This window comes from Chenopodium album, chromosome 25, assembly GCF_948465745.1.
Source record: "Chenopodium album chromosome 25, dcCheAlbu1.1, whole genome shotgun sequence".
NCBI lineage: Eukaryota > Viridiplantae > Streptophyta > Magnoliopsida > Caryophyllales > Amaranthaceae > Chenopodium > Chenopodium album.
In genome coordinates, this window is record NC_137858.1 from 29,619,485 (window position 1) to 29,632,421 (window position 12,937).

Here is a 12,937-nt window from a genome sequence, read left to right on the forward strand (position 1 = left end):
TAAGGTTGCTTCCACTGAGTCTGAAATGACTGAGAATGAGGAGGTTGGTGCCACTGGGTTTGAGATAGTTGCGAGGATGGAAAATGTTGCCAGTGGGTCTAAGAATGCTGATGAATCTCAGGGGATTGTCTTCGATGACTAGGCTCCCTCTCACCTGAGCCTCTATGCCTCGAGTGCGAGGGAGACCTCCGTCGCCTCCGTCGCTCCTGAAAGACACAAAATAAAAAAATATATATCAGTGGTGTACGATAAAACAAAAGGGCAAGCATGGGAAAAACAAGTGGACATACCTCATGCACATCGTCTAAACCACTGTGACAACTCGCACCACATCGCAAGCTTAATAATGTAGTACTTCAGAGCATCAACCAACTTCATCATCCCCATCATATCCGAGTACGTAACCTGAAAGCAAAAGTGAGTAACAAGCAACAGTTATAAGTGTAAAACTTGTGTCCAAAATCTTACCGGATCAAGCTCGTTAGGAAGAGACTCTTGCGCCTACCTGAAACCCTTTGGCGCATCGTCAATATGATCCTCGACACTACCGATCGGCCCCCGATAACGGACAAACTGGGACGGGATCTCAATCCTCCCCTACGACGAGCAGTCGTCTAAAAACATGATCGAATAATCAAGTTATTCGACAGTTTAAACAGGTTCCACAATAAAAACGGCATTCTCAAGAGTCAAATCTCAGGCAGACGTGGTGGAGGGGCCAAGTAAGGAAGCAGGTCTGGAGAATAATCAGCATACATGCGCACGAGCTCTCGCTAAAGAAAACTGATATTGCTCTCCTTCGCTCACAAGAGACACCAGCTTAGCCGAGTGCAGCATCTAAGCAAGTGGAGGCGACTACTACAAAACGGTCAGCAATATGTTGGCGGACCGCTCACCAAGATACCAGACAAGACGTGATGTACCATAGAAGATCGTACGACACGTCGAGAGCTCCAAAGCCTTCGGAAGGTTGGTCAGGCCAACCTAAGGTCGATACTAAATCTCGACCGAGATCTGAAAATGATGAAAAAATAAAGTGAATACAGAAAGGCAACATCATAATGAGGAGAATACATAGTAAAGTCAATTCTTACGCCGACAGTGGTGGTGCCGCGACGCAGCAACCCTTGTAGATTTGGTATTGACTCCACTCGAGACTTACCCCGGTCGCGCCAGCTGGCGCCAGTAGCAAAGTCGTGGAATGCTCCCCAACACCGCCGAGGGGCTAGTCTTGAAAAGTACTCATAGAACAAAAGCTGCAACAAAAATATTATATAAGTACACGAGCCAAAGGAATAAGAGCAAAACACGAAGGAAAAGAATCGTCACCTCTACAACTCTCCAAAGACCGTAGACAGAGACAGGAGACTGATCGTTTAACTGTCGACAACCATGATGCAATGACAAAAGAAGATAGCCATACCCCAGATTGGCCCAGCTAAAGGAACCGATCTCACCAATCCTGATCAAAGGCGGCAAGTAGGAGAGAAGCGCTCGAGAACTCCTTTCATGAGAAAGAGTCCCGAAAATGAGGATCAAGACGAAGATCCGTACCCGCTGCTCGGGTGTCGTCTCAACAATATCAAATGCATGAGCAAGAATGGATGCCTGCACTGACCACCTACTCCGAGGACCCCCACGAGGCACCGGCTAAGTCCTGATATGGTGAACAATAGGACCCAGCAAATTCGCCACCTGATCTAATCCCCAAGTAAGGTCGGGTATCTGCTGGACGGGCCGAATGGTAAAGTGCAGTCCGCTATCATGTTGAAGTCAAGAGGGGTCACCGTCATATCCCCCAAAGAAAAGTGAAAAGTGTTGGTAGTATCCCAAATATAGTCCAACAAGGCTCGAACAACTATCGAACCACAGCATCGAAGACTACAAAATCCTACGACTGATGCACAGAAATTACTTAAGCCTGCAGACTTCCACAAAGCGTTGGTATCTGGATTCGCCGTGATGAGCCCGTATAGTCAGGGAATCGTATCTCCAGCTCCATAACCATTATGGCGAAGTACACAATCAACTAATCTGGCAAGTAGACGGTGAGAAACATGGTTCTCACAATTGAAAACTAACTGTCTAGTGTCCACGAAGGTGGGGTCCACCTGCCCCTACTCGTAGAAGGTCGGGGCTCAGGCTCCAAAATCTCGGCCACATCCTTAGGGACCGAAGGAGTGTCCTCTCTCAAGGCCAGACGTCGGCCACGAGGAGAGATATCTCGGTCTCGGTGTCTAAGAATGCAATTATGTTCAAAAAATATAAAGATCTAAATAGTTATTTATTGAAAATAGCTTAACAGCAATTTCAAGTTGTATTTTCCGTTTTACACTAAATTTTTACCTCAAGACTAAAAATTAGCAAAATGATACAATAATTTCTAGTACTTAGGGTCTGTTCTCATACGTTTATTTTCAGTTAGTTCATCTCTAATAAGTTCAGTTCAGTACAGTTCCTAATTTTCTTCTCTTATAAAATATTCATTTCAGTTCAGTTCAGCTCGAATAATTTCAGTTCAGTTCAGTTAAGTTCAGTTAATTAGAACAGGCCTTTAGTTTCTTCATGACAAGCTAATACTACAGTTCTCCTAGTCGCATGATACTATGTTCTCCATGACAATGTAGTACATACACAAAAACAGAGCATGTTTCGAAATTGCACAAAAACAATAGATCGACACATCATAGCATGTTTCACAAAATCTACAACAATTATATCATCATTCCAAGTGCAATAAAAAACGAGAACAACAAGAACAACATTTCACGCACAAAGTAGTACCAAAATTGGTGATTTGCTCATTTCTTCACCAAATCATGTAAAATTTGTCTCAAATTGCTCACAAATCAACATACATCAATATGCAAGATAATTCATGGAAAGAATTTCAACATAAAAGCTCAAAATTTAAAAACCCCCAATTTGATTTATCAAGGGTTTTCATGCGAAAATGGCTCATTTATAGCAAAATTTGAGACAAAAGGCAAGAAAACTTACATAAATCCTTGTAGGAATTCGAAAATGGGGAAGTAAGCAAGAAATTTTAGTGAATTTGATGAAGAATCAAGTGAGGAGAGCTTGAAAATGCTGGCGGCAGTGATAAAGAACGCGTGTAGCAAAGAATAACAAAATGAAATGATGACACGATGTAATTTTCCTCGTGACGGTAACCGTTGTCGTGTCACGGTACTACCTGACGTGACTCGGTAAACCAGCAGGTCAAAGGGCGTAGAATTGGAGCAAGAATCACTCAGCAAAAACAGGCAAGGAAAAGAAATCCTGTGTCACGGCGCCCAGCCACGTGAAACGATGCACGCGCGTGACATGCGCACTGCAGGAATCTGTCAGCGAATATTCCAAGGCATCATTTGACCAAATTTGAACGGCTTTCCGCAGCTTTTTGACAATTATTTTTTCACTGAAAACACGCGAGAAATTCTAACTGATATTTAAATGGTACTAAAATTACCATTTTACCCCTTACAAGCATCAAAATCACATTTTCGATATTTAAAGCACCAAATATGGTCGAAATTATTCGGCTGAAAGGTCTAATCATCTACAGCCCACGTTCGGGGACAATCGAACCATCTATAGCCCATGTTCGAGGACAGGTGAACCATCTACGGCCCACGTTCGGGGACAATCGAACCATCATCATTTAGTGATCATCTCCCAGGCGAAGATGATTCACAACGCATGGTTCTCGATACACATAGACTTGTAATCTCATCATTAGACAAGCTTTTCCTTTTATTCCTATTCTTCTTCTAACGATTTTTATATTGTTAGATTATTGTTAAATTGCTTCCAATATTTAATGTTTTTTTTATTGTTATTATGATCACCGTATTTCATGTTAAAGGGAATACGTAATTGAAAATAATGCTTAATAAAATAATTTGGACAACCGGTCTAGGTTCCTATAATCTTGTTATTAAATCAAGTGATAACGATATTTTAGAATTATATGATGCATTAATATTCAACCAATTTAGCATAATAATAGTTTGGAGCGAACTGAATATTTTGTTTGTATGCCTTTGAGATCAAAAGAATGCTTTTCACAATAAGAATTGAGTAAAGGCCAATACGGGCGAATGTGACTCCATGACTCACTTCGTACCATCATCCCCGATCCTCCTTTCGTGGTACCGAACCATATGGAGTTATTGTTTATTCTAATTTAAGTTAGGTGGGATTGAATATCAAAATATAGGCTACAGATAAACTAAATAAAATCAAGAATAAAGCTAGAACAAAAATAAGTAAATGACACAAGGGATTGGTGACGCGAAAAACCCGATGAAGGTAAAAAACCGCGGGTAGAATGAGGATCTACCAAACTTTCACCAAGCGAAAATATCAAAGAGAACGGTTTACAAAGTATGTTTAGAGTATAAATGTAGCTAGGTTGTGATGTGTTCTTCGTCTGACGATGCCCCCTTTTTATATAGATGATTCCTAGGTTTAATCTTTAGCTGTTGCAAGGTGATAGGTTTGACTCCTTGATTTTCCGAGGTTTAGTTGCACCAAGATGTTTTCTGTTTTGCCCACTAGCGGTAATGTGCGGCTGAGCTTTAGACTTAGTCTTCAGTTCTTATCCTCTCCTATAAATTAGGGAGTTGTTGATGATTCCTTCATCCATTGAGGTCGGTTCATCTTAGTCAATTCCCAGCCTTCGTCAGAGCTTGTCTTCGTCGCTAACTTTATTTGACCGTCGTTGACTATGACTTGTAGATTTTTACCCATAACAATTTTCCCCTAATTGCTAAATATGTATTGCCATATGCATTTTTGGCAATTTACATAAAAATGAAACAAAAAAAGAAAAACACAAATTATAGAAAAACTGCAAAAACTCAAAAATTTTCAATTACTTGGGGGCATTTCTGTCCTTTCGTCTAGTAGGCACGTTCTAAAGGAAAAGATACTCCACTTACTCCACTCTCTTTCTAACCGTCACTTTTCTCCTTTAATTGCAACTACACGCTTCCCGCTTCCCCAAGTTACCACAATACTCTTGTTTCTCTCTCTTCTTTCTCTCTCTTGCACAAAACAACTCCGGCGTTCTGAGGCAGTGTGCAGTGGTGATCTTGAGCTCTCAATGACTTCTTCTAACAAATAATTTCTTCAATTTCTTCTTTTGTTAGTTAATTTGGGCAAAACGTCGAGCTAAACTCCCAAAATTAGAACTAGGTTTTCTCTTTGCGTTGTCAAAAAAAGAGGAACGGTTGTTTCATAGAAGGAAACTATGTCCAGGTCGACATCTTTAATGGCGAAAGACAATATGGCAGGCTTTGTCGAGATGGCGAGATTTCCCGAGACTACTTTCGCTTTTATTCCAAGGCCAGGGAAGATGGTAGAGGACAGTCCCGAGGGTTTTGTCGTTTTCTTTAGATACCCATTCTTGGAGACTGGGATTAAATTTCCTTTTACCCCTCTAGTTCGTTCCTTATTTGAAGTATTGGGTTTAAGTGCATGGCAATTAATGCCTTCTAGTTGGAGGATTTTGTCGGTGATAGAGGAAGTCACCAAAGATTGGGACGACCCTTTCACTTTGGCGGATTTGGCAGCGGGGCATGAGATCAAGATGGCAGAAAATGGGCTTGTTAGTCTGTACAAGAAGGGGAATCGGTTGGTTCCGAATACTAATGTGAATGATAGGGGTTGGAAGAACTGGTTTGCTTTCGTCAAGAGGGTATCCTTGGGTGTCGAAGGAGAGTGGTTCACAGAGGGATGGCCGATGAAGGGTAAGCGTTTTTCTTTAGTGTTGGCTTTTTAGGGCTAATTTTGGCTAAATTGTTTGATCTTGGTTTCATTTATGCAGAGTTGGACTTGGATTTTCTCGAGGCGTCGAAGACATCGTCGTCGAAGGTGAAGCAATTTCTTGCGATTAGTCCATCAGTGAGAACCTTCTCGAGTAAAAAGAAAACGGCCGGCGAATCATTAGGGCAAAGATAGGGGACACCGACAAACACATCTCAGCAAGTCGAGGATTCTGAAGAAACAATGTCAACTCGTAAGTCTGGCGTTTTCATAAGTTCTTCTTTATCATCGTCTGATCTGTCGTTGTACGTTTGTTTACGCGATTTCTCTTTTGTGTTTATACTTTGTCAGATTCTGCAGCGTAGGGGGTTCGTTGTGGGAGAAGCCTATTTGAGGCGGATCAGGACTTGCGGATAAGGAGGAAGTGAGGTTTGGTGCCTCAGGAGCAAAAGCAATCAGGGGCAATTGACAGGACAGAACAGCTTCAAGTTTCGTCGCCCCAGAAAACTGGCGACGCACCTAGGCCTCTTATGCTGTCACCGTCTCCCCCGCGCAAGCAGCAAAAGGTCGACAATACGCCAGTACTTCCTGACGTCGAAGCATGTTTCCTTGCAGATTTCCAGAGTCTTCAAAAGGAGAAACGTTAGTCTCTTTTTCCTAGTATGAATCAGCTGTTATTTCCTGGTTCTAGGAGAGTTTGGCTGGAACTTCTGCGTTGGACATTCCTTCTAAAGCTGCTACGGCTCATCTTTATGTAAGTACTTGCTTGGTTTGGTTTTTTAACTTGTTTTCCTTTGTTTTATGGTTTATGATGTGGAGTGTGTTTTGCTAGTGTCTCCAGAATTCTTTGGTGTTGAGGGAAAGGGTGATTGGCTTGGCAAAGGAGATGAAAAGGTTAGACAATGCTGCCAAAAATAGTGAGGCTCGGCGCAAGACTACAATGAACGTTTTTCAGATGACTAAGACAGAGCTGGACGAGACGAAGAAGAAGGAGACGATTTGGAAGGTCAAATGAAGGCTCAATTAGAGAAGATGGGGGAAGAGACTTAAAAGCTGCAGGATAAGTTAAAAGAGCAGGCTAAGCAGTTAGAGGACAAAGTTGCAGTCATAACTGCTAAGGACAAAGCTCTAACGAAAACGAAGGATGAGTTGGCGATAGTCCCAAAGGAATTGGACGACGCCTTAGATGATTGTGCTGAGTTGGAGATAAAGGTGAAGGCTAGGCTGATGAAGTAGTTTTTGGATGGGAAGGCTTCAGAGTGGCGTCCTCAAGACGAGAACAACCGTTTTCTGGCCAACGGTGGAACTCTCGACGAACTGGGGGAGGATACTCCAGTGGCTTCGATTGCAGATTCGGAGCCAACTCTATCAGTCGTCGCTCCTTTATCTGTTGCCGTGATTGAAGCTTAGCCATCTATTATCGGTGATCATCCTGCGGCACTTGCTGAGGTATTGCCTTCGACAGACGAGGGTGTTGATGACAACGCTCGTGCTGACGAGGTTGTCAAAGATGTTGTCAACGGGCTGAACGCTCATGATGCTGGTATCGGTGTTTGAAGGTCATCGTCTGTGATGGTTTAAAATTTTGCTTGTGTATTTTGTTCAATTCTGCTTTTGTTGAAAAACTTCATTTTACTTTGCTTTTTCCCTTTTGTACTTTGTTTCACTTGAGGGCAAGTGGTTCTTTTGACTATCTTTTGCACTTTTGATGATGTTTTCTTTACTAAGTGGTACTTTTCTTTTGTGTTTATTGCCTACTGTCATTGATTTGATTCTGTGAATTCAAAGTAAAAACATAACTTAAAGTTTAGTTCAGAAATACGACTAAGTAAAAACGTTCAAGAAAAGATAATATGTCGGGAATTTCGAAAAACTTTAAAAAGACTTGGGAATAGTAATTTTTATTAATCCGTGAAATATACTTGGCTAAAGAAATTTTTAAGTACAAAAAGATTTTTATAGCAATACAACATGTTCGTCGAAGACTTTGCTTTTAGGCCTTTTGTTGCGTTGTTTGCAAATGCCCCTTGCGTCCCAGCGTCGACGCTGAACACTGAAGACTAGTTCGTTGTTCAGGTATCGGGTGTTTGGCATCAGACGCTAAGGTCAAATTTTCCCTGGGCTTCATCATGCTTCGATTGTTATCGTTTGAACAACAGCTTTCCTCACCCTTTTCAAGGATGTCAGTGTAGCTGACGTCTATTGTTTCTTTCATCGTTTGCTTCTTTGTATACTTGGATTGTGAGTCGTGACCAAATCTTTCTACTTATTCGTGGCTGTATACTCCGTCGATCAGTGTTCAACAAAACCGACATCGTTAAAGTATCGTTGGCCGTTAGCGCAGCCAACAGCCCTCCGATGCTTAAGTAAGAACACTTAATCAAAAGTAAAATGAATAATTTATATGAAGGAAATCAATTCATAGTAGCTAAGATATTACCTTTTCGTCGACAAACACTTTTGACGTTTTACTAGAAGTAATACTTTCTGAGATGAGTTGCGTTCCAACTTCTTGGAACGGGGTTACCTTGCAGGTCAATCAATCGATAAGAGCCATTTCCGATGACTTAGGTGATCTCGTATGGGCCTTCCCATGGAGAAGCAAGCTTTCCGTCGGCGGGGTTTATTGTATTCTGGAATGCTTTTCTTAGTACCCAGTCGCCTAACTGGAACGTCTTGGCTTTGACATTCTTGTTGAAACTCCTTGCAACGATCTGTTGTTGTGCTGCCATCCTTATTAGTGATGTTTCCCTTAGCTCTTTGTTTGCGTCCAGGCTATCTTCTATTTCTTCTTGGTTTCTTTCTTCCGTCATGTGGCCGAAGTGGGACATCGGGAAGTGAACTTCGACTGAGAGGACGGCTTCACAACCACAGATGAGGGAGAAAGGTGTTTGCCCCGTTATAGACCTTGGCGTTGTTCGATTGGCCCACAAGACTGTTGGGAGCTCGTCGGCCCACCTGTCTTTTGCTTCGTTTAACCTTTTCTTGATGGTATTTGTGACTACTTTATTGCTAGATTCAACTTGTCCATTGGCTTGAGGATATCTTGGCGTCGATGTCCTCAACTCTATACGGAATTTCATGCAAAATGAACGAGTTTTGTCGCTAATAAACTATGATCCGTTGTCACAGACGAAAACTGACGGGATGCCAAACCTGTAAATAATGTTAGTCCATATGAACGAAATAACCTCCTTGTCCGTCACCTGTTTCAAAGCAATTTCTTCAATACATTTAGAAAAATAATCAGTTAAAGCTAATGTATAAACTCTTTGCCTTGGCGTTGCGGGTAATTTCCCGACGATATCCATTCCCCATCTCGTGAAAGGCCATGGAGACAAGGTTTGGTGAAGGGACTCTGAGGTTTTATGGACGGTGTTTGCGAACCGTTGGCAGCTGTCGCACTTGACCACATATTGCATGGTGTATTCATGTAGCGTCGGCCAGAAGTATCCTTGTCTTTTTGCGATTTTAGCAAGTCCTCTGCCTCCAACGTGACTGCTGCATACACCGTCGTGTAGATGCTGGCTAAGGATGAACTGTTGTTTATCATTTTCGATACACCTCTGTGATAAACCTGATGCGGACTTGTGTAATAGGACCCCGTCGACAATATAGTATCTGGAGGCTTTGTATTTCAGCTTTGTCACTAGGGAAGATGTCTTTGGTGAGGTAATCTATGATGGGTTTGTTCCAGTCGTCGTTGTTGTTAACGTCATCGAAGGGTAGGATTTCTTTTGTGGACACGGACGGATTTTGTAAGTGAACTAAAGGGATATTTGTGAAGGTGCTCTTTTTGAGGGCAGAGGCTAGGTTAGCAAGTGCGTCAGCTTGGGCGTTTTGGTCCCATGAAATCTGTGAGCTAGTAAATGGGTCGAAGTGTTTGACTTTTTCTTTGGCTACTTCAAGGTATGCTTTCATTTTGGAATCTTTTGCAGCGAAGTCAACTGTTATTTGGCTGACGATGAGGAGGGAGTCGTTGTATACATCTAGGGCTGTTGCACCCAAGTCTTTGGCAACGATCATTCCTGTGATCAAAGCTTCTTATTCTGCTTCATTATTAGTTGCTTTAAGATCACAAGATATAGATCTTACTATCATGTCCCCATGTGGCGACTTTGGCACCATTCCCAGGCTAGCTCCTTGTTGGTTAGACGAGCCGTCGACGAATAGGAGCAGGGTTTTACTTACGTAATAAACCAGAAGCTGCCTAGCTTCGTCGTCCTCTCTTGTCTAAACAGCGCTGACGGCAACATAAAGCTGCAAAGGTTCGTTAGTTTTGGGTTTCGACAGGAGGGGCGGCGTCATTAAGTATTTCTTTAGATCTTGCAATGCTTTTTCATGATCGTTAGTCCATTCAAAACCTTTATTTTTTCTTATAACATTATAAAAAAAGATGGCATTTGTCTGACGATCGAGAAATAAAGCGATTTAATGTTGCCACTCGTCCTGTTAATTTCTGGGTTTCTTTAACGTTTTAGGGAGATTGAATATTTATTAGGGCGGCCATGACTTGGTCAGGACTGGCTTCGATTCCCCTTTGCGTTACTACATAGCCCAAAAATATTCTAGTGGATACTCCAAAAGAACATTTAGTAGGGTTAAGTTTCATACCATACTTCCGCAATACCTCAAATGTATGTCCGGGGTGATCGACATGATCTTCAGACTTCTTGGACTTTGCCAGCATTTTGTCCATGTATACTTCCATCATGTCCCCTAGCTGGTCTTTGAACATCCTGTTGACTAGCCTCTGTTACGTCGAACCTGCATTTTTTAGTCCAAAAGGCAGAACTTTATAACAATATATACCTTTGTCGGTCATGAAGGCTGTCTGCTCCTGATCATCGGGATGCATTAGGATCTAGCTGTATCCAGAATAGGCGTCCATGAATGTTAAGAGCTCATGACCTGCTGTTGCATCTACCATGGCGTCGATATGCGGCAACAGGAATGGATCTTTAGGGCACATTTTGTTGAGATCAATGAAGTCGATACACAGTCTCCACTTGCCATTCTTCTTGCTGACGACGACAACATTAGCAAGCCAATCTGGATATTTAACTTCTCTTATCTTTCTGGTGTCGATCAGCTGTTGCACTTCGTCGTTGATGATCTTGTTTCGTTCTGGAGTGAACTTTTGACGCTTCTGCTTTATAAGCTTATAATTCGGGTCGACGTTCAGCTGATGTGAAATGATGCTTTATTCTCTCGAAGGAAGGCTAGGATGGTTTTTTTGAGTTCAGGGGCTAAGTTGGCTCCGACATGGACGGTTTAATTTGGTTGTTCAGGGTCTAAGGGTATTTTGTCAATTTCGAGGTTGTTGGAATTGTCTGGTATTGAACCTTGCTGTAATTGATGTGCGGTTCTCATGGTCGGTTTTAGGGTTGCTTTATAGCAGTGTTTGGCTTCCCGGGGTTCTCCTTTATTTTCTTGGATTCCCCACGGGGTTGGAAATTTGATTGATTGGTGGTAGGTGGAAGGAATGGCTTTCAGTCTGTGGATTCATGGTCTACCTACTATGGCATTGTAGGCTGAAGGGTAGTCAATGTCGTTGAATTTGGTTTGGGGATTTAAGCCTCCTGCATAGGTTGGTAAGGTTATTTCTCCGAGAGTTGACATGCTCTCGCCACTGAAACTGACTAGAGTTGTTGATCTTCTGGTGATATCGCTGTCTTTCAGTCCCATATCTTCCATAGCTCTCTGGAATAGAACATTTGCAGAGCTTCCCTCATCGACCAACACCCTTCAAAGCAGACAATTCCCGACTACTAAATAAATCACCAAAGAAGCTTCATGTTCTCTGTTGATTTTGTTGATGTTGTCGTCATCGAAAGTGATGGACATAGCTTCCAATTTCTTTTCCAAAGGGTCTCTCAGCTCTTCCAAAACATCCGCATTTTCTGTAGACAACTTTGCGATTCTTTTGGCTGCAGAATAGGTTAGTCCACAAATATCAGAACCACCAGTAATAACGTTAATACTACCTTTAGGTACGGGAAGCTTTGGGGGTCCGCTTGTCGTCTCGACTTTGGGATGGCTAGCTTCGCTGCATTTCTTCTTTCCTAGCAGGTGCTTGAGGTTGCCTCTCTTCAGCAAGAAGGTGACTTCTCTTCGCAAGGCGTAGCAATCCTCCGTCTTACAACCATGATCATTATGGAACTCGCACCATTTGCTCACATCCTTCTCCGACTCTAGCTTGTTGCTCTTCATCGGCCAGAGCACTTTTTTTCCCAAAGGCTCCAACTCTTTCACCACAGCTACGATGTTCACGTGGAATCCATACTCGGATATCTCGGGGTACTGTGGTGCGTCGAGGATCTGTTCTACCTGCACAGCATTAACAAAACGTGATCTACTTGACGCCTCATACGGCTGATGTCGCCATGACCCTCGCTGGTTGCTTGGGGCTTTGCGATCGGACGAGCCTCGGGCACTTGGGTTAAAGCTGTGATTGGCAATATCTTCTTCGAAGCGCATCAGGGCCACGGCTCTCGTCCTGACTTCTTCAAATGTTGAGCAGAGGTACTTGACCATATCCTTGTACAGATCTGAATCTGTATGCAATCCTCAGAGGAAAGATTCGATGGCAGTATCGTTGTCGACATTCTTGATTGAGACCTTTTCTTTGTTGAAGTAGGACCAATAAGTCCTGATGGTTTCCTTGGGTCCTTAGATGATCCGATATAGATCGCTTGTCTGATTTTCGAAATCCCTGCTACTTTCAAAATAGGAATAACACTTGTTAATTAACATAGAAAAACTAGTGATACTACCTGGTTCAACTTTGCCGAGCCATTTGAGGGCGGGACCAATCAGCGTCGCACCGAAGGACTTGCACATGCATGCTCCCCAGCACTCGAACGGGATCGAAGCTTGCCACACCGCTGCTTGTAGTACTCGACATACTACTCTGGACAGGTCGTCCCATCATAAAGCGACGTGAACGTCGGGAGCGATAGTCTTCTAGGAATATTGGCTCTAGACAGCTCATCACTGAACGGAGTTGTTGTGAATCCATCAAGAGCTTCTCTCTGGACGGGGATCGGAACAACTGGCATTCCCTTCATCATCGACATCACCATGGAGTTCTGCTTCTCTAAGCCGACCAACCTTTGGAGCAGGATTTTAGTTAGATTTGGCTCTTGATTGCCCTGCTGGTCAT